Here is an 18,889-nt window from a genome sequence, read left to right on the forward strand (position 1 = left end):
ATTGGAAGGGATGCCACTGCAAGCCTGGGGTTGCCAGCAACCAGCAGAAGATGGAGCGGGGGCATGGGCAGGATAGACCTTCCCTCAGAGCCTTCAGAAGGAGGCAGCCCTCCTGTCCCTGTGGTTTTCGCTTTCTGTCCCCTGGACTACGAGAGAGTGCATTTCTCTTAAGTTTCCGCTTTATGATAATTTGTTCACGGCAGCCGCAGGAAACAAGCACATTGGAGTAGTGAGGGTTTAAGTCTGAGTCTTATTTATTTATTTAAAAATTTTTTTTTAGAGACAAGTCTGGTTCTGTTGCCCAGGCTGGAGTGCAAGATAATGGCTTACTACTGCCTCAATCTCCTGGGCTCGAGCAATCCTCCCACCCTCGTCTCTCAGAGTAGCTGGGACTATAGGCACACATTACCATGCCTGGATAATTAAAACAAAATGTTTTTATAGAGCTGGGTGTAGTGGCTCACGCCTATAATCCCAGCACTTTGGGAGGCTGAGGTGGGTGGATCATGAGATCAGGAGTTCAAGACCAGCCTGAGCAACATGATGAAACCTTGTCTCTGCTAAAAATACAAAAATTAGCTGGGCATAGTGGCACGTGCCTGTAGTCCCAGATACTCAGGAGGCTGAGCAGGAGAATCGCTTGAACCCGGGAGGTGGAGGTTGCAGTGAGCCAAGATCATGCTACTGCACTCCAGCCTGGGTGATAGAGTCTCAAAAAAAAGAAGAAAAAAAAATTGTATAGAGATAGAGTCTCAGTATGTTGCCCAGGCTGGTCTTGAACCCCAGCAATCCTCAAGCAATCCTCCTGCCTTGGCCTCCCAAAGAGCTGGGATTACAGATGTGAGCCACCATGCCCCGCCAAGCCTGACTCTTTAAGAGGAGGGAGGAAGAGGGGAATTGGGGCAAAAAAAATGGGAGGTGCTGGTGGAGGGAGGTGGAGTCAGACAGGGAGCTGGAAGGTAGAGGCTGGTGTGTGCGTAGCTGAGTGGTGGAGGTCTGGAGGCATCCCGCATGCCAGCTTCCATTTCCTCAAAATATAGCTTGATCATTTCCCATGATTTTCGTATTTCATATTATTTTGGAATTTTTAATATAAGCCAATAGATTATTGAAGACCACTCCATTATTCATTGGGTGGAACATTCTTGCATTTTGATTGCAAGCATCATTTTCTGACACTCCCTTGAAATGTCTTGGGCTTCCTTGAACCACTTGTACACCCTCCGCTCTAGAAGCTGAGAGGGGGGGGCTCTCAACTTGATGGGCTCTGTGACCAGCAGGGACAGGTGCCCGGTGCCCTGGGCGTGGACTAGCTGTGGATTCCTGGGCGAAGGGGCTTATTACAGCTGTCGGGATTTCAAACAGCTCTATCTTGTAATGGCCTCACTTAGCTGTTTAAAATTTCAGAATTTTAATCATCATGCCTGGCATAAAAATAAAGGAGGGTGAATGAGGAGGATAGGAAAATACTAATGCAAACACACAAGACCACAGGCTGCAGCAGCTTGGGGCAGGAAGTGTGTTTTTGCCCCTGGCTGCAGAGTGGATTCTAGCATTTAAGCTGATGGCTTTGTGCAGCCGGGCAGCTGAGCACCTGCCAAGCCATCCCCCTGTTCCATCTGTCTGGGTGTAGCTGGGGAAACAGGATGGCCCCACCAGGGATGGAAAGCCAGTCTGCTCTGGGCTGAATGTCTGTGTCCCCTCCAAATTTGTGTTAAAACTCTGAGTCCCAATGTGATGGGACTAGGAGGTGGGTTCTCTGAGAGATGATTAGGTCATGAGGGTGGGGCCCTCATGACCAGGAGTAGCACCCTTGTGAGAAGAGGCATCAGAGGGCTTGCTCTCTTTCTTACATTGTAAGGATACAGTGATACAGCTTCTCGGCCTTTTGGCTAACTGAGATCAAGGTGTAAGGATCCAATGAGAAGGCACCATCTGCAAGCCAGGAAGACGGAGCTCGCTGGAACTTCCAGGTTCCAGAACTGTGAGAAATTAACAACTTGGGTCGAAGTACCCAGTCCATGGTAATTTGTTTTGGCAGCTGGAGCTGAGTAAGTCACGGCCCTTCTGAGAGATGGAGCAAAGGCTCTGACAGGGCCTGTAATGGTGGCTACAAGGAGCCCCTGCCGGGGAGACATTTATCCTGCTTCTCTCTGTCCCATCTAAGGGATTTCTCCAAGGTGATCTGGACTACAGACAATTCTGCTTGGAGCATAGACTTATAACCACCCCCGAGAAAGCCATGGCGTCCTTGTGTGGGTTAATTCACTCATTCCCTCATTCATTAAGAGTATCCCTGAAGCCCTTCTCCGTGTCAAAGAAAACAATCGATTCTCCAGTTATTTGTCCATTCAAGGCCAGGTTATTCTGGTAATGGACTGGAGGGATGTGAGTCCTCGTGGATTAGAGGTCCTTGTACAGAGTGACAGATTTGGATGAGTTCAGCCCCTGGCTGAAATAAGCCTTCCTCATGGCTTCTTGTGAATGCAGAGGACCATTCATCAATTCTGCACACCCTGAGAACCACTTCTGGAGGGGCATGCTGGGTCTTTAGAATGTTTCCTCGGCTGAGGGAAAAAGCTAGGTGCCCCAGGCCCCCATTTCAATCAGTGTTGCAAGCATCTATTCCTCAAAGCCGGAGAGAATCCAACCCTTTAACCTCACCACTGCGCCCTGTGTTTTTGCGTTCGCTGGCAGGGCTGCCGGACCCACGGATAAATTCATTAGGTTGTATGTTTTAACCTCCACGGCTTCACTCTTCCACTCCCTTTCTGGCTTGCACCGGGAGGCATTCCTGATAAGCCAGTCGTCTGCCTTTGGAAGGCATGGGAGCCAGCCGGGTTCTGCATTACCGGTGTGGGGTTTTCATTTTTATTTATAGTGTGTGTCTGAGACAAGCCAAGTGTTGAACCGTCCAGGGTATTACGGAGCAAATATCCCCGCACATTTCAAAAATCTTCTATCTGTCTGAACGAGAGGTTGCCAAGGGGAAATTTACCCAACCAGCTGCTTTTTTTATGGTGAAGAGAGAGAGAGTGCCCAGGCCCATTGTTGGATGGGAGCGTTGTCATACAGCCACCAAAGCAGAGTTTGCAATGCGGGCGCCAAATGCTCCCAGCCGGGGCTCAGTAGAGCAGCTCTGTCGGTCCCCACCACCCCACAAATTGTACTCTGATTTGCCTTAGTGGTAAAGTCATGTGTCCCATGGCTATTTCTATTTTTTAGATTTTATTTTTCTGTAAGTTATTGGGGTACAGGAGGTATTTGGTTGCATGAGTAAGTTTGTTAATGGAGATTTATGACATGCTGGTACACCCATCACCCGAGCAGCGCACACTGCATCATATTTGCTGTCTTTTATCCCCCACCCCCTCCCTCTCTTTCCCCCAAGCCCCCAGAGTCCATTGTATCACTCTATGCCTTTGCGTGCTCACAGCTTAGGTCCCACATGTTAGTGAGAACATACGATGTGTGGTTTTCCATTCCTGAGTTACTTCACTTAGAATAATAGTCTCCAATCCCATCCAGGTCACTGCACATGCTGTTAATTCATTCCTTTTTATGACTACATAATATTCCATTATATATATATCATGAATTGGAGGCAGCAACCAACCTGCCTTCATTTCTGCTGGGAGGCTGGGCCTCTGGGCTGGAGGGATATTGACCACTGTAGAAAGTAAAAAGTACCTCTTCAGAGTCTCCCTTCTTGTTAAAGAAGAACAATAAATGTTAGAAGTAATAGTTTGTTTAAAAGACTAACTTTCTTCAAAGTCTTCTTGCTTTTTACTAATAACTCTTTGTTAAGCCCTATCTTATGTAGCTATTAGACTTGCTCATGGGCACATAGTACATTCTACTTGTACTTGGAGTTTAACCAAGATATCTATGCTGGATGTGCTCACAGGCATAGGCCCCTCCAAATAAGGAGGGGCCTATGCCCCTTCCTTATTTGGACTTCCTCTTTTCCTTTGTTCTCCATTGCCTTTACTTATTTAGAAAAGTTTTAAGTTGTTAGCCAATCAGGTTTTAGTTTAGATTGTGAGGTCTGGCTCCAACCAACAGAGATTGGACACAGCAGTAAGAACCCAATGCATGAGGAATAAATAGGCCTGCCTTTCCTTTGTTCATTGTACTCTCACGGCAAGATGGCTAATGAGCACCCTTTCTGCAGAAAGTAAAATTGCCTTGCTGAGATAACTTTTTATCTGAATGCTAATTTTTCCTGTAGTACCTAGGAACATTCTGTCTCATTCAACCACTGTGAGATATATATATATATATATCTTTATCCACTTGTTGATTGATGGACATTTGGGTTGGTTCCACGATTTTGCAGTTGTGAATTGTGCTGCTATAAACATGTGTGTGCAAGTATCTTTTTCGAATAATGACTTCTTTTCTTCTGGGTAGATACCCAGCAGTGAGATTGCTGGATCAAATGGTAGTTCTACTTTTAGTTCTTTAAGGAATCTCCACACTGTTTTCCATGTGGCTGTACTAGTTTACATTCCCACCAGCAGTGTAGAAGCGTTCCCTGCTCACCACATCCATGCCAACATCTACTGTTTTTTGATGTTTTGATTATGGCCATTCTCGCAGGAGTAAGGTGGTATTGCATTGTGGTTTTGATTTTCACTTCCCTGATTATTAGTGATGTTCAGCTCCATGGCTATTTCATATATGTATATATATATTTAGAGAGATGGCGTCTTGCTCTGTCATCCAGGCTGGATGGAGTACAGCGGTGCAATCATAGCTCACTGCAGCCTTGAACTCCTGGGCTTAAGTGATCCTCCTGCCTCAGCCTCCTGAGTAACTGGAACTATAGGCACATGCCACCATGCCCGCCTAATTTTATTTTATTTTGCAAACCCAGGGTCTTGCTATGTTGCCTAGGCTGGTCTTGAATTCCTGACCTCAAGTGATCCTCCCACCTTGGCCTCCCAAAATTCTAGGATTACAGGCATTAGCTGCCATGCCTGGCCCATGGCTCACTCTCCCTTCCTTTCCTTTCTTTTCATCCCTCCCTCCCTCCCTCCCTCCTTCTCTCTTTTACTGTATCTCTTGCTCTCTCTTTTTCTTCCCTTCCCTTCTCTCTTTCTTTCTTGTCTCACTCTATCACCCAGGCTGGAGTGCAGTGATATGATCTTGGCTCACTGCAACCTCTGCCTCCCAAGTTCAAGTGATTCTTCTGCCTCAGCTTCCCAAGTAGCTGGGACTACAGGCACGTGCCACCACACCCAGCTTATTTTTTATCTTTAGTAGAGATGGAATTTCACTATATGTTGGCCAGGCTGGTCTCAAACTCCTGACCTCAAGTGATCCACCTGCCTCGGCCTTCCAAACTGCTGGGATTATAGCCGTGAGACACTGTGTCTGGCTGCCTATGGCAATTTCTGTATTTCAGTTCAAAATTAAAGTTCGTTGCAGTGGAGGGGCTGATAAGAAAGAAATAAGTCTCTTCCCACACTTCTTGTCTTTCAGACATTGGTTCATTAGAATGGAATTCCTGTTCTCCCTAATTTACCCTCATTTAAGGCTCTAAGAAAAGATAAATGGCTGGGTGCGGTGGCTCACACCTGTAATCCCAGCATGTTGAGAAGCTGAGGCGGGTGGATCACAAGGTCAAGAGATCAAGACCATCCTGGCCAACATGGTGAAACCCCATCTCTACTAAAATTACAAAAATTAGTTGAGGGTGGTGGCGTGTGCCTGTAGTCCCAGCTACTCGCGAGGCTGAGGCAGAAGAATTGCTTGAACTGGGGAGGCAGAGGTTGCAGTGAGCTTGAGATGAGATCACACCACTGCACTCCAGCCTGGTGACAGATAGGACTCTGTCTCAAAAAAAAAAAAAAAAAAAAAAAAAGCCGGGCGCGGTGGCTCAAGCCTGTAATCCCAGCACTTTGGGAGGCCGAGGCGGGTGGATCACAAGGTCGAGAGATCGAGACCAACCTGGTCAACATGGTGAAACCCCGTCTCTACTAAAAATACAAAAAATTAGCTGGGCATGGTGGCGCATGCCTATAATCCCAGCTACTCAGGAGGCTGAGGCCCGAGAATTGCCTGAACCCAGGAGGCGGAGGTTGCGGTGAGCCGAGATCGCACCATTGCACTCCAGCCTGGGCAACAAGAGTGAAACTCCGTCTCAAAAAAAAAAAAAAAAAAAAAAAAAAAAAAAAAAAAAAAAGGAAGAAGAAGAAGAAAGAGACTAGCAACACAGCAATCAACCTGCCTCATTTCTGTTGGGAGGCTGGGCCTCTGGGCTAGGGAGATATTGACCACTTAGAGAACATTACAGAAGAAGGCACCATCATTCATGAACATATAAAAGCCTTGTGATTTCCAGTCATTTTCAGCCAAAACATCTGCTTTATTAATATTAAATGAAAGTGCTTTCGGCCGTTAAGGAAACATTACTGTAAAACATGTAAGTATAGTGATCACATCCTTAATGCAGTTTATGAGATCCCCTGTATGGGAAAATAGGCAAACATGCTCTTTTATACTTTTTTTCTTATTTGAGTGTGATAGGTAATAAAAACATAAATCTACATGGAATCATAAAAATAAAACACTGTCTCTTCCTGACATGAAAATCAGCTTGGATCGCATCATTCTTTCCTCTGTGAGATGAATCTGGGCTTATTTTGAACATTACTGTATTCATCTGAAATATCAGTGCCACAGAGTCTAATTACAAGGGCTGGATAGAGTATATTTCTGTTAGTTCTGTGATTGGCAAGGGCAGAATGATCTGGTAGCCAATTCTTCAGTATCACTCGCCTTCCTGAAGGGAAAGCATGGGGCGGAAGATCTTATGGGAACTCAGTGTAAAGGCATTTGGTAGTTCTGCAAACATCTGCCATCCATTGCAAATGTAACAGCAAGCTTTGGAAGAAATGAGGGCATGCTAATAGGGTAGCATACATCTTCATTAAGACAGATATTTGTGGGGCCTGAAAAACTGTCTTCATCCATACGCGTAGCTTCTCAGGCAGGCTGAGACTGCAGATCATAAGACGTGGTTAATAGAGCATTCTTTTTCCCACCAGAACTCTTTATTTACCAGCAGATCTGCATACCTAAGGTAGGAATAGTAACTCATACTCCTAACTATGGCCCTCCAGCAACAAAAAGATCTGGCGAGCCTTTGTGTGTATCAAAGCCAGATTAAACTATGGTCACCGAGGTTTTAGTGCCAAGTGCATTTTTTTCTTTTTCTTTTCTTTTCTTTTTTTAAATAATTCTCTGGGAACAGGAGATCTGTGCAAAATACACATGAATGCTCCATTAACCGGGATATCTGAGACAGAAAGCCCTCTCTGCCAGCCTTGCTGGAGAGCAGAGGTGACTGAAATCTGCTTGTAAAATTGATGAACAGCAGCCCAGCAAGCCTAGTTCTCCTTACTGTGGTGATAGTAGCAAACGTAGCAGTCAGGATGGGGGTGGTGTGAACCAGCCATAGGGAGAGGGGCAGAATCACTAACTCACTGGATGTCTCTATAGTATGGGGAAGAGCTTGTGGGCATTGGGCCCTGCAGAATATGGCATGCAGAACTGTATCTGGGCCTCAATGGTCCATGAATGTCTCTTGTCAACAAGCTGAAATGTCAATCCAGTGTGGAATTTAGGGGAATTCTGAGGCTCAGTGACATGAGCAGCTGGGCAGTGTTTTTATAGGATCACCAGGTTTTTATGCCCACTGGAAAACAATAGGCCAATACATTGAGACAGCAGGATTTGCAGCACAGAAATAGTTTAATGATTGTAGGGTACTGAGGAAGGAGATGGGAAGAGATCCTAAAATCCATCTTCCTGAAGGGTTCTGGCCTGATTTTTTTTTTTTTTTTTTTGAGACAGTGTCTCACTCTGTCACCCAGGCTGGAGTGCAGTGATGTGATCATAGTTCACTGCAGCCTTTACCTCTAGCCAACATGCCTAGCTTTTTTTTTTTTTTTTTTTTTTTGTAGAAATCGGGTCCTTATTATGTTGCCCAGGTTGGTCTTGAACTCCTGGGCTCAAGCAATCCTCTTGCCTCAGCCTCCCAAAGTGCTGGGATTATAGGTGTGAACCACCATGTGTGGCTGTGACTTTTTTTTTTTTTTGAGACAGAATTTTGCTTTTGTTGCCCAGGCTAGAGTACAATGGTGCAATCTCGACTCATTGCAACCTCAACCTCCCTGGTTCAAGTGATTTTCCTGCCTTAGTCTCCTTAGTAGCTGGATTACAGGTGTATATCACCACACCTAGCTAATCTTTGTATTTTTAGTGGAGATGGGGTTTCACCATATTGCCCAGGCCAGTCCTAAACTCCTGAGCTCAGGCAATCTGCCTGCCTCGGCCTCTGAAGTGCTAGGATTACCAGTATGAGCCACCGCGCCTGGCCTGAAACTTCATCTATATATTTGATAGAAATGGAGTCTCACTATGTTGCCCAGGTTGATTTCAAATTCCTGCCTTAAGTGATCTCCCCCAATTCAGCTTCCCAAGTAGCTAGGATTACAGGTGTGTGTCACCATGCCTGTCTAATTTTCTAAAACATTTTTTTTTGTAGGGGGGTGATAGCACTATGTTGCCCATCCTGATCTTGAACTCCTGACCTCAAGCAATCCTCCTGCCTCAGCCTCCCAAAGCACAGGGATTCCAGGCATAAGCCACCATACCAGGCCAGAGACTTTTTTTAAGGTCGAAGCCAATGGCCTTGCAGGCAATGAACAGTAGAGAGTAGACACGGCAGCATAGCCAGGCTCAGCCTCAGAGAGGCCCATCGGGACAGGGAATGGAGGAGCCAACAGAGCAGGTTCAAACCCCTATCTGCATCTTCCTTGTATGTGACCTAGGCACATTACTTAACCCTTTCTAAGCCTCAGTTTTCTCTCCTGTACAATGGGAACAATGCATCCCTTGAAGGTCTTTCATGAGGAATAAGAATAATCTCTGTGATATGCTTGACATTGAATTGGTTCCCAGCACACACTGTCAACTCCACTAGGACTCTGTGCATTTTTTTTTTTTTTTTTTTCAGATGGAGGCTTGCTCTGTCACCCAGGCTGTGATCTTAGCTCACCACAACCTCCAACTCCCAAGTTTAAGTGATTCTTGTGCCTCAGCCTCCTGAGTAGCTGGGATTACAGGTGTGTTCCACCATACCCAGCTCATTTTTGTGTTTTCAGTAGAGACCGGTTTTTTACCATGTTGGTCAGGCTGATCTCGAACTCCTGGCCTCAAGTGATCCACCTGCCTCGGCCTCCCAAAGTGCTGGCATTACAGGCTTGAACCACTGTGCCCAGCCCCCTCTAAACTTCTTGTCTGTTTCTAATTTTACATATATATGTATATGTGTGTGCTTATATATATATATATATATTCAACATATGAATATACATGATATGAATATATAAATACATGAATATGTAATATAAATATATATATTCATATGCTATATATTCAACATATGAATATATATAATATGAATGTATATAGAGGCATACATACATATGTAGTTTACTATTTCAGAACGTCAGCATGAATGATCTAGGTGGAGAGATTATGGCTCATTTAGAATTTTCTTTCTCTTTCTTTTTCTCTTTATCTTTCCCTCCTTTTCTTCTTCCCTCCCTCCCTCCCTCTCTCTCTCTCTTTTCTTTCTTTCTTTCCCTCCCTCCCTCCCTCCCTTCCTTCCTTCCTTGCTTCCTTTTTCTCTTTCTTTCTTTCTTTCTTTCTTTCTTTCTTTCTTTCTTTCTTTCTTTCCTTCCTTCCTTCCTTCCTTCCTTCCTTCCTTCCTTCCTTCTTTCTTTTTCTTTCTTTGTGTGTTTCTTTCTTTCTTTCTTGAGAGAGGTTCTCACTAAGTTGCCCAGGCTGGTCTTAAACTCTTGGGCTCAAGCGATCCTCCTGACTCAGCTTCCCAAACTGCTGGAATTAGAGGCATGAGCCACCAGCTTGGCCAATTTTCTTTAAAAATCAAACAATTTTAATAAATATTATATTTTTTAAAGGGGAGGCTCAGAAGGTAGTTGACAGAGGCAAGTTTTTTTTTCATTTTGAGAGAGTCTCGTTCTGTCACCAGGCGCCAGGCTGGAGTGCAGTGATGCGATCTCAGCTCACTGCAACCTCTGCCTCTGGGTTCAAGGGATTCTCCTGCCTCAGCCTCCTGAGTAGCAGGCACGTGCCACCATGCTCAGCTAATTTTTATATTTTTAGTAGAGACGGGGCTTCACCATGTTGGCCAGGATGGTCTCGATCCCTTGTCCTCGTGATCCACTCACCTTGGCCTCCCAAAGTTCTGGGATTACAGGCATGAGCCACCATGCTCGGCTTCCTCTCCCGCATTTTTGGAACACATGTGTACACACATATATCCATATATATGCATACATATACGCACATATATACATGTGTATATACTTGTGTGTGTGTATGTGTGCATGTGCACGCATATGTGTAATCTCATCCCTCGGTCCTCACAGGGCCTCTGTTTCCCTGTTTGAACCCTGTGGCAGGCACAGGGCTAGTGAGAGGGCATTTCCAGGCTTCCGTTTGGAGAATGAGTGGAACACAGACTATTCATTATCACAGTCATTGGTTTTTATTTTCGGTCTTGATGAAAATGGAGCAATTTTTACCTTGTCATAAAGGACACACCACCATGACTTAAGTGTGCCAATTTATTGAGCTGACTTCACGCATTAATACTTTTGATGGTTTGATACATTTATGACATTTTTACAATGTGTCCACCTTTGGAAAATTCTAGCATGAAAGGAATGCGTTTACCTCCTTCACACAATTATGATGACTCTGTTTTTAGGAACTGATTAGAATAGCGGCTTTTCTTGGTGGGGCTGAAGGAGGAAGGAGGCGATTTGGGTAGGAGTGGAAGAAAAGAATACTGAGAAGGGGTCCCAGGGAGGGGACTGCGGTGTCTGTGTTCTTCAACAGCCATGGGAGTTGTGATGTGGAAAGGCATTTTCAGAAGAACTTCAGTGATGCCCCGAACATGGGCAGAGTGGCCCTGGACACTGTGGATACATTCAGAGGTAGATTCAGTGGTGCTTAGCCTCAGGGAAGCCACGGTTTCAGAGGCACTGGCATCCAGACCCTGGGCACAGACAGTACAGTTGTGGTGTTCATTGTTGGTGCCTACCTGTGGTGGATATTTTATTTTTTTAGAAACATGGTCTCCCTCTGTTGCCCAGGCTGGAGTGCAATGGTGTGATCATAGTTCACTGCAGCCTGAACTCCTGGGCTCAAGCGATCCTCCCACCTCAGGCTCCTGAGGTATGGGACACCACACCAGGCCTGTGCAGGAAATGCAACTAGCACTGACACTTCTTACCCCTTTCTTCTCGCTTATCTAGTTATTATCTAATTAAATCAGATTTTCTGCCTGCAGTATAGGAAGACATATAGGCTTGCTCAGCTGGGGGACCGTGGCATGCTCAGTCACACATTATTAGTCACATGCACCGTTCTTTAGACTGAAAGACAAAATGTTTTCCTCTAGAATACAATTAGAAAACAGAATTTTGACTTGTGAATTTGCTGGAATTCTTCCTTCCTGTGCCCCTTAGGGGTATTGATTTATTTATTCTTTAGCCTGTGAGATGCAAAGAAAGTTCTTAGAACGCATCTCAGAGGCACCTCTGGACTCTGAATTCATGGAGACATCGTCTCATGGCACATCTCACTATTCTCCCCTCCGAACAGTGTTTTTGTTTTTTAAATAAATGATGTAAGGGGAATCCTCTGCATTTAAAATGTCCCTTCCATTTCTGTCCTCAGTCAGCTCCCTTTCTCCCTCTTTTCCATCGCAATCTGCTTTTTTTTTTTTTTTAATTATTATTATTATTTTTTGAGACAGGGTTTCACTCTGTCAACCAGGCTGGAGTGTGGTGGTGTGATCATAGCTCACTGCAGCCTCAAACTCAAGGGCTTCTCTCCTCTTAGCCTCCCCAGTGGCTGGGACTTCAAGCCCACATCACCAAACCCAGTTAATTTTTTGTATAGATGGGACTTCACCATGTTGCCCCAGGCTGGTCTTGAACTCTGCCTCAGCCTCCCAAAGTGCTGGGATTATAGGCATGCGCCACTGAGCCTGGCCCGAAATCTATATAGTAACCAGTTTGTCTTAGATGAGTCAGGGAGGAGGGAGAGCTAATGTCTTGTGAGCAGATGTGTGAAAGAACCAAAGCTCTGAAATTGGGGACCCAGTAAGTTTCTCCATTGTGACTGGTGTCTGTGCCCATAAGTCTTGTGAAAATGTTCGGGTTTAGAAAAAAATTACAAAAAACGATTTCCAATAGCGTAAAGCCTCGGATACAAATCAGAGTGGAAGCTTAGGGTAGAAAACAGGAGTTTCCTTACCCCTTCCTCCCACCCCCATCCTGCTGGCTCCAAGACCACCTCTCTGCACAGTTTACCTCTGCAGTTCATTTGATAGCTGTTCCTGGAACGCTGGACAATATGCCTCTTTCTCTGTTTCTTCACTTGTCAAGAGTAACAGCTGGGGCTGAGAGCAGTGGCTCATGCCTGCAATCCCAGCACTTTGAGAGGCTGAGGCAGGAGGACTGCTTGAGCCCAGGAATTTGAGACCAGCCTGGGTGACATAGTGAGACCCTGTCTCTTTTTAAATTTTTAAAAATTAGTTGGGCATGGCGGTGCACACCTGTAATCTCAGGTACTCAGGTGCTGGGTGGGGAGGGTTGTTTAAGGCCAGTAGTTGGAGGCTGCAGTGAGCTATGAAGGCACCACTGCACTCTAGCCTGAGCAACACAGCAAGAGCCTGTCTCTAAAAATAAACATAGGCTGGGCATGGTGGCTTACGCCTATAATCCCAGCACTTTGGGAGGCTAAGATGGGCTGATCATTTGAGGTCAGAAGTTCAAGACCAGCCTGGCCAACATGGTGAAACCCTGTCTCTACTAAAAATACAAAAATTAGCTAGGCACGGTGGTGGGCACCTGTAATCCCAACTACTCGGGAGGCTGAGGCAGGAGAATTGCTTGAACCAGGGAGGTGGAGGCTGCAGTGAGCCAGACTGAACCTCTGCACTCCAGCCTGGGCAACAGAGCAAGACTCAGTCTCAAAACAAACAAACAAACAAACAAACAAACAAACAAAAAAAAACCACCATAAAAATAAAAATACAAAAAGGAACTACTGATGCTTGCTGTGTGGTCAATGAGGACTTAATTGATCAACTGATTAACACCTCATTCTTCCTGCCCCCGCTTCTCTCCCCATGTGAGCTGAGAACGTTCTTTCGCCTTCTTGTATTGGTCCCCGGAGTGGGGTCCTTGGACAACGTGGGGACGTGCAGACACCCAGGCTTCCTTTGAGGCTGGGTGAGTAGGTTGCCCGGATGCCTCAATCTCTGTGGGAGGAAGGCAATTCTGGGCGCTGGTTGTTCTGACTGCCCAGCGGTCTGCCCGGGGTTGAATGAAGGCTACTGTATTTGTCAGCACATGGGCCAGGGAGAGGGCTGGAGAAAGGGGACGGGAGCAGGTGTATCCTAATCACACCACTCTCAGTCCCCCTTTCCCCAGCCTCCACCAGGCCATCCTGGCTGGATTCCCCGCCCCCCACCCCCCAGCATTCCACTGAATTCCTAGTCATGACTTCCTCCCCCATTTCATCATTCTGTGTGGCCCCATTCACTTTCTTGTATTCCAGAAACCTGCTGAAGTTTCTTACTCACCGGGTAAGAGCTTTCTCCCCTTGCCTGTCTGCCTCCTCCCCAGGAAAACCATAGCAGCCTTTGGAACAGGTCTCCAGGCGCCATATGGAGGCCCGAACTCCATGGCCAGACAGTCTGCGAAGAAAGCCCAGGCACGAACTCTGATGATGGGCAGCCTGGGGCTTTCTGGGTTCCCTTTATAGATGTTCCAGACAGTTCTATTCATCCCAAACTTCCTCGCAGGCTTAAAACCATCACTCAACCCGGGGCCATTTGGGAAGTATTAAGTCGTCTTTACAATGGTGGGGATGAGACGGTGGTTGAGTCAAGCCAACCTGCACATCCCTTCTTCTGCGAAGAGGTGCCCATGAGAGCACATCTCTACCAGCCTGGTCACTCCAGGAATCAGTTCTTATGAAAATAAAGGAAAGTTTTGAATGATTCCAAAAATCTCTGTGAGCACTTTCTTTTTTTTTTTTTAAGATGGAGTTCCACTCTGTCACCCAGGCTGGAGTGCAGTGGCATGATCTTAGCTCACTGCAGCCTCTGTTTCCTGGGTTCAAGCAATCCTCCTGCCTCAGCCTCTGGAGTAGTTGGCGTTATAGGCATGTGCCACCACACCTGGCTAATTTTTATATTTTTAGTAGAGACAGGGTTTCACCATGTTGGCCAAGCTGGTCTCGAACTCCTGACCTCAAGTGATCCGCCCACCTCTGTCTGCCAAAGTGCTGGGATTACAGGTGTGAGCCACCTCACCTAGCCTGGCATTATTCCATTTTCCAGAGGAAACCACTGGGCATAGAGGGGTTGCCAGACAGATCGGGGGTGTTACCCCAGGTCTCCAGATAAACTGGGGGTGTTGGAATTCGGTTTCTAGTCAGGTGTGGCTCCTGCATCAGGAACAACTCTGGAGAGCCACCACTCTGGGACCCCACATCAAATCATGGCTCTCCTAATTGCTTGAACCCAGGAGGTGGAGGTTGCAGTGAGCCGAGATTGTGCCACCGCACTCCAGCCTGGGTGACAGAGTGGGACTCTGTCTCAAACAAACAAACAAAAAAATCATGGCTGTCCTGGTTGTATCACTTATTTCCAGTTGTCAGTCCTTGTGGACTAATTTTTTTTTTTTTTTTTTTTTTTTTTTTTTTTTTTTGAGATGAATCTTGCTGGCTCTGTCACCAGGCTTGAGTGCAGTGGCATGATCTCCGCACAATGCAACTTCCACCTCCTGGTTCAAGCAATTCTACTGCCTCAGGTGATCTACCCACCTCAGCCTTCCAAAGTGCTCAGATTACAGGCATGAGCCACCATGCCCAGTAGGTATTTTTTTTATGGTAATGTGAGAATGAACTGATACACAGGGATTGTAGACACTAAGCATCTTGTTACGTAGACGAAGCCTCAGAGGTAGCAGCCCTCAGAAGAGGTGGTAAATGTCCTTTTTCTGACCTTAAAGGGTGTCAGACTCTGAACTGATCTCTCCTAGATCTGAAAAAGGCCTGGCTTCCTTAACGGAGATTCTCTACAGATGCAAATTTTCCCACCAAATATGGCTTTGCAGGGCCATTTCAAAATACGTTAAAGAAATATATTTTGGGGTAAAATATTTTGATGCTCTTCAGGGTCTGCTATCTGTCATGCGGTGCTATATCAGAGTCAGGTTGGAATTTGAGATCTTACCGCCACAAAGAGTCTGTCCTGTCAGTCTTACAATTTCTATTTTAATGTTAATACTGGCTGTTGTGCCTAAATCCCAAGAGGGAGTGGGTATAACAGATATGTCTAGCCTCCCTTCTTATCATGGCTGAAAATCCAGTTTTTCAGGTTTCTCTGGGGTCTTCTTGGCCCAGAGAGAGTCCGTTGCGTTGCATTGTTTGGCTGGGAGTAGGATTTGATTTCTGGTTTACAGCTCTGAGACTGGGAGCAAGACGGAGGCCCTCCTGGCTGGAGTCAGGCTGAACTGCAAGGTGGAAGAGGCCTTTCAGGGCTGGCTGCGGTCCGTGTGGGACTTTTGACATGGGACTGTTTACAATTCCTGAACTACTTCTTCTCAGCCTTTCCTGTCTCACTTGGTGAGGTCTTATGAAGTAGTGAGCCTGCACCAGTGGGCTGCAGGAAACCAGGGGTTTCATACACACCTTGCATTGTTCTGGGGGAGCATTTACCTCTAGTAGCCAGCAGGGGGTAGCATCGGGTACCAAAGGCATGAGGCTGGCCCAAGGGGATGGGAGCAATTTGGGCTTTGCAGGTTTGAGAGAGGTCAAGGTCAGGTACTCCCATGCCCCACCACTCCCTGTGCCCCACCACAGCTCTCTGGGCTTACCACCAAGTGCCATGATAGCTAGAACTGAGACTTGCAGATTTTCCTCCAATTTCCCTTTTTTTTTTTTTTTTTTTTTTTCCCACCCTTTCGAAGTTTAATACCTAAGGAATGACTGATTGGAGAAGATACTCTGGTTACAACGCCTGTTGAGGACCTGCTCCAGAATTTCTTGTCTGACCATCTCATGGATCTTAACAGTTTCCAACAGTATATTAGCTCCGAGCTTATGTGCATGCTGGTTTGGTATTCTAGAAATATTTGGGCTGGTTTCAATAGCTTTTCCATCAAGAACCTTCTTTGGCCCATATGAATCCATTAAAAGGAAACCAAATACCCTCCGGTCCTTCACTCAGGGTTGGCATGTGGCGGGAGATGTACCATGTCTGTGGTTGGCTTGAGCAGAGGTGAGAGTAAGGGTCACGCAGGGCATCCCCTTGTCTATGTGCATCCAAGGCCTATTTTGCTGGGTACACATTTTGGGCATCTCATGGGGCAAACATTATCACCCAGGTTTTAAAATCAGGTGTTGGAAATAGACGCTCGGAACCGCAAAGAAAAATTAGCACTGAGACAAAGGATCTTTCAGCAATGCAATTTTTACTTCCTGGACTGCAGGAAGGGTACTTTTATTAGCCATCATACCATGAGAGTACAATGAACAAAGCAAAACACAAAAATTTATCCCTTATGCATTTGGGGTCGTTCTTACTGCTCCGTCTGATCTCCACTGGCTGGAGCCAGACCTCACAGTCTAAACTAAAACCCGATTAGCTAACAACTGAAAACTTTTCTAAACAGGTAAAAGCAATGGAGAGCTGGGACATGCCTGTGAGCATGTCCAGCACAGATATCTTGGTTAAAGCACAAGGACATAGAATGTACTGCATGCCTGTAAGCATGGCATGTCTCACAGCTACATAGGATAGGGCTTAACAAAGTTATTAACACATTTATTCTTTAAGAAGAAAGGAGACTTTAAAAAGGAACTTTTCTACTTCCCACATCGGACACGACCCTGGAAGGCCTTTCTCTCGCCATGAGAGATACCGCATCCCTGAGATAAAGTAGCCCCTCTGGCATGGTCCTTCCACCATGCCTCAGGCAACCCCCTACCTGCCCCTCCTCAGTCTATCTTCGCAGTTCTGCGATGAGAGGAGTGGTCCTGCAGGAGCCCATCCACGTGGCGTAGCTACCATCGTTGCTCCTCAGCAAAAAGGCTCTGCCTCAACGGCCCCTCCGCCTTGATTTGGGGCTCCTGTTTTCTGAGCCACCGAACCCTGCACAAAGCCTCCTCTGCCCAGGCAGGGCCTGACCAGGCAGAGAGTGACCCACTCTGCTTTCTGGGCAGCATAGCGTCTGCAGGGGCCTGGATGCCTTGAAGTGAGGCTGCCTTCAGGAGAGGACTGGAGGTACGGAGGGGAGACAGTTGACGTAGGTGCCCATGGAAGTGAACAGGCCAGAGCCATGAATGTCACAGGGCGGGAGGCAGGCCTGCCTTCTGGTTCCCACTTTGCAGGATGGCCCTGGAAAGGGGACAGGTGTGGTCTGCAGAAAAATCACCCGTATCAGCTGGTGACTGTGGCCGAAGCCTTGGACTGTGTCTGAGCCCCTGTCCGTCTGGGGTCTTGCTGTGGGGTTTTAAGTACCTGCTCACAAACAGGCACTGTGCCAGTCCTGGCACACAGGTGTAAATGTGAGTGCCCTCCTTCTCCATGCCTGCATCCTTCAGCGCGCAGTGGGCAGGTGCGACTCTTTTGAGACTGGTGACCTTCAGACTTTATCAGCGTCTTGGGGCTGCCGCAACGAAGTACCACAAAATGGGTAGCTTAAGACAACAGGAACTTATCCTCTCACAGTTCTGGAGACCAGAAGGCCAGAAGTTCAAGCTGTTGGCCAGGCCATGGTCCCTCCGAAGGCCCTAGGGGAGGATTCTTTCCAGTGGCTGGTGGCTCCAGGAATCCTCAGGGTCTCCTGGTTGGGGGTGCATGACTCCAATCTATTTCTGCCTTTCACATGGCCCTCAGTGCTGCCTGCCTCTCTTTATCTCTTTCTTCCTTTCAAAGCACCAATCACCCAGATGGGTGATCACCCAGAGAAGTGATCCTATGGCCTCATTGCAACTTGATTACATCTGCAAAACCTGTTTCCAAATAAGACCACATTCTGAGGTTCAAAGGGGGCGTGAATTTTGGCAGGGGCACTGTTCAAATCTGGTGTTGAGGCTGGATATGTGGTGGCTCATGCCTGTAATCCCAGAACTTTGGGAGGCAGAGGCGGGAGGATTACTTGAGGCTGGGAGTTCGAGACCAGCCTGGGCAACATGGTAAAACTGAGGCCCTATCTCTGCAGAAAAATTTTTAAAATTAGCTGGGTGTGGTGGTGTGTACCTGTAGTCCCAGCTACTTGGGTGGCTAAGGCAGGAGGATCACCTGAGCCCGGGAGGTTGAGATTGCAGTGAGATTGCACCACTGTATTCCAGTCTGGGTGACGGAGTGAGACTCCATCTCAAAAAATAAAAATTAAAAAAAAAAATTAAGAGTTGCCTGCATTTCCAGAGCTTTGTCATGAGAACACAGGAGAGGGTCCCTCTGACCACAGCTGCCTGCCCGGTCCTCAGCCATCCCCTCTCAGCCCAGCTGGGGACCCTGAGGCTCAGTGGCATGTGATGTGCCAAGGCCCTGGGTCCTGTGGTAGAGGTGGGAGTCCCTGCTCAAGCCCCTGGTTCAAGACCTGCCTCTCCCTACAGAGTGGTTGGATTCTCCCTCCTGGCGTGCCTTCGTCATCATCCTCCAGCTTATTGTATAAAAGTTGTCCTGTAACAACGTTCAGTGTCATGAGTCCAATTTTCCCGAAATCAGGATATGACCCAACATCTGATGGGGAAAAAA

The sequence above is a fragment of the Saimiri boliviensis genome, chromosome 20 (genome assembly GCF_048565385.1).
Source record: "Saimiri boliviensis isolate mSaiBol1 chromosome 20, mSaiBol1.pri, whole genome shotgun sequence".
NCBI classification, from domain to species: Eukaryota; Metazoa; Chordata; class Mammalia; order Primates; family Cebidae; genus Saimiri; species Saimiri boliviensis.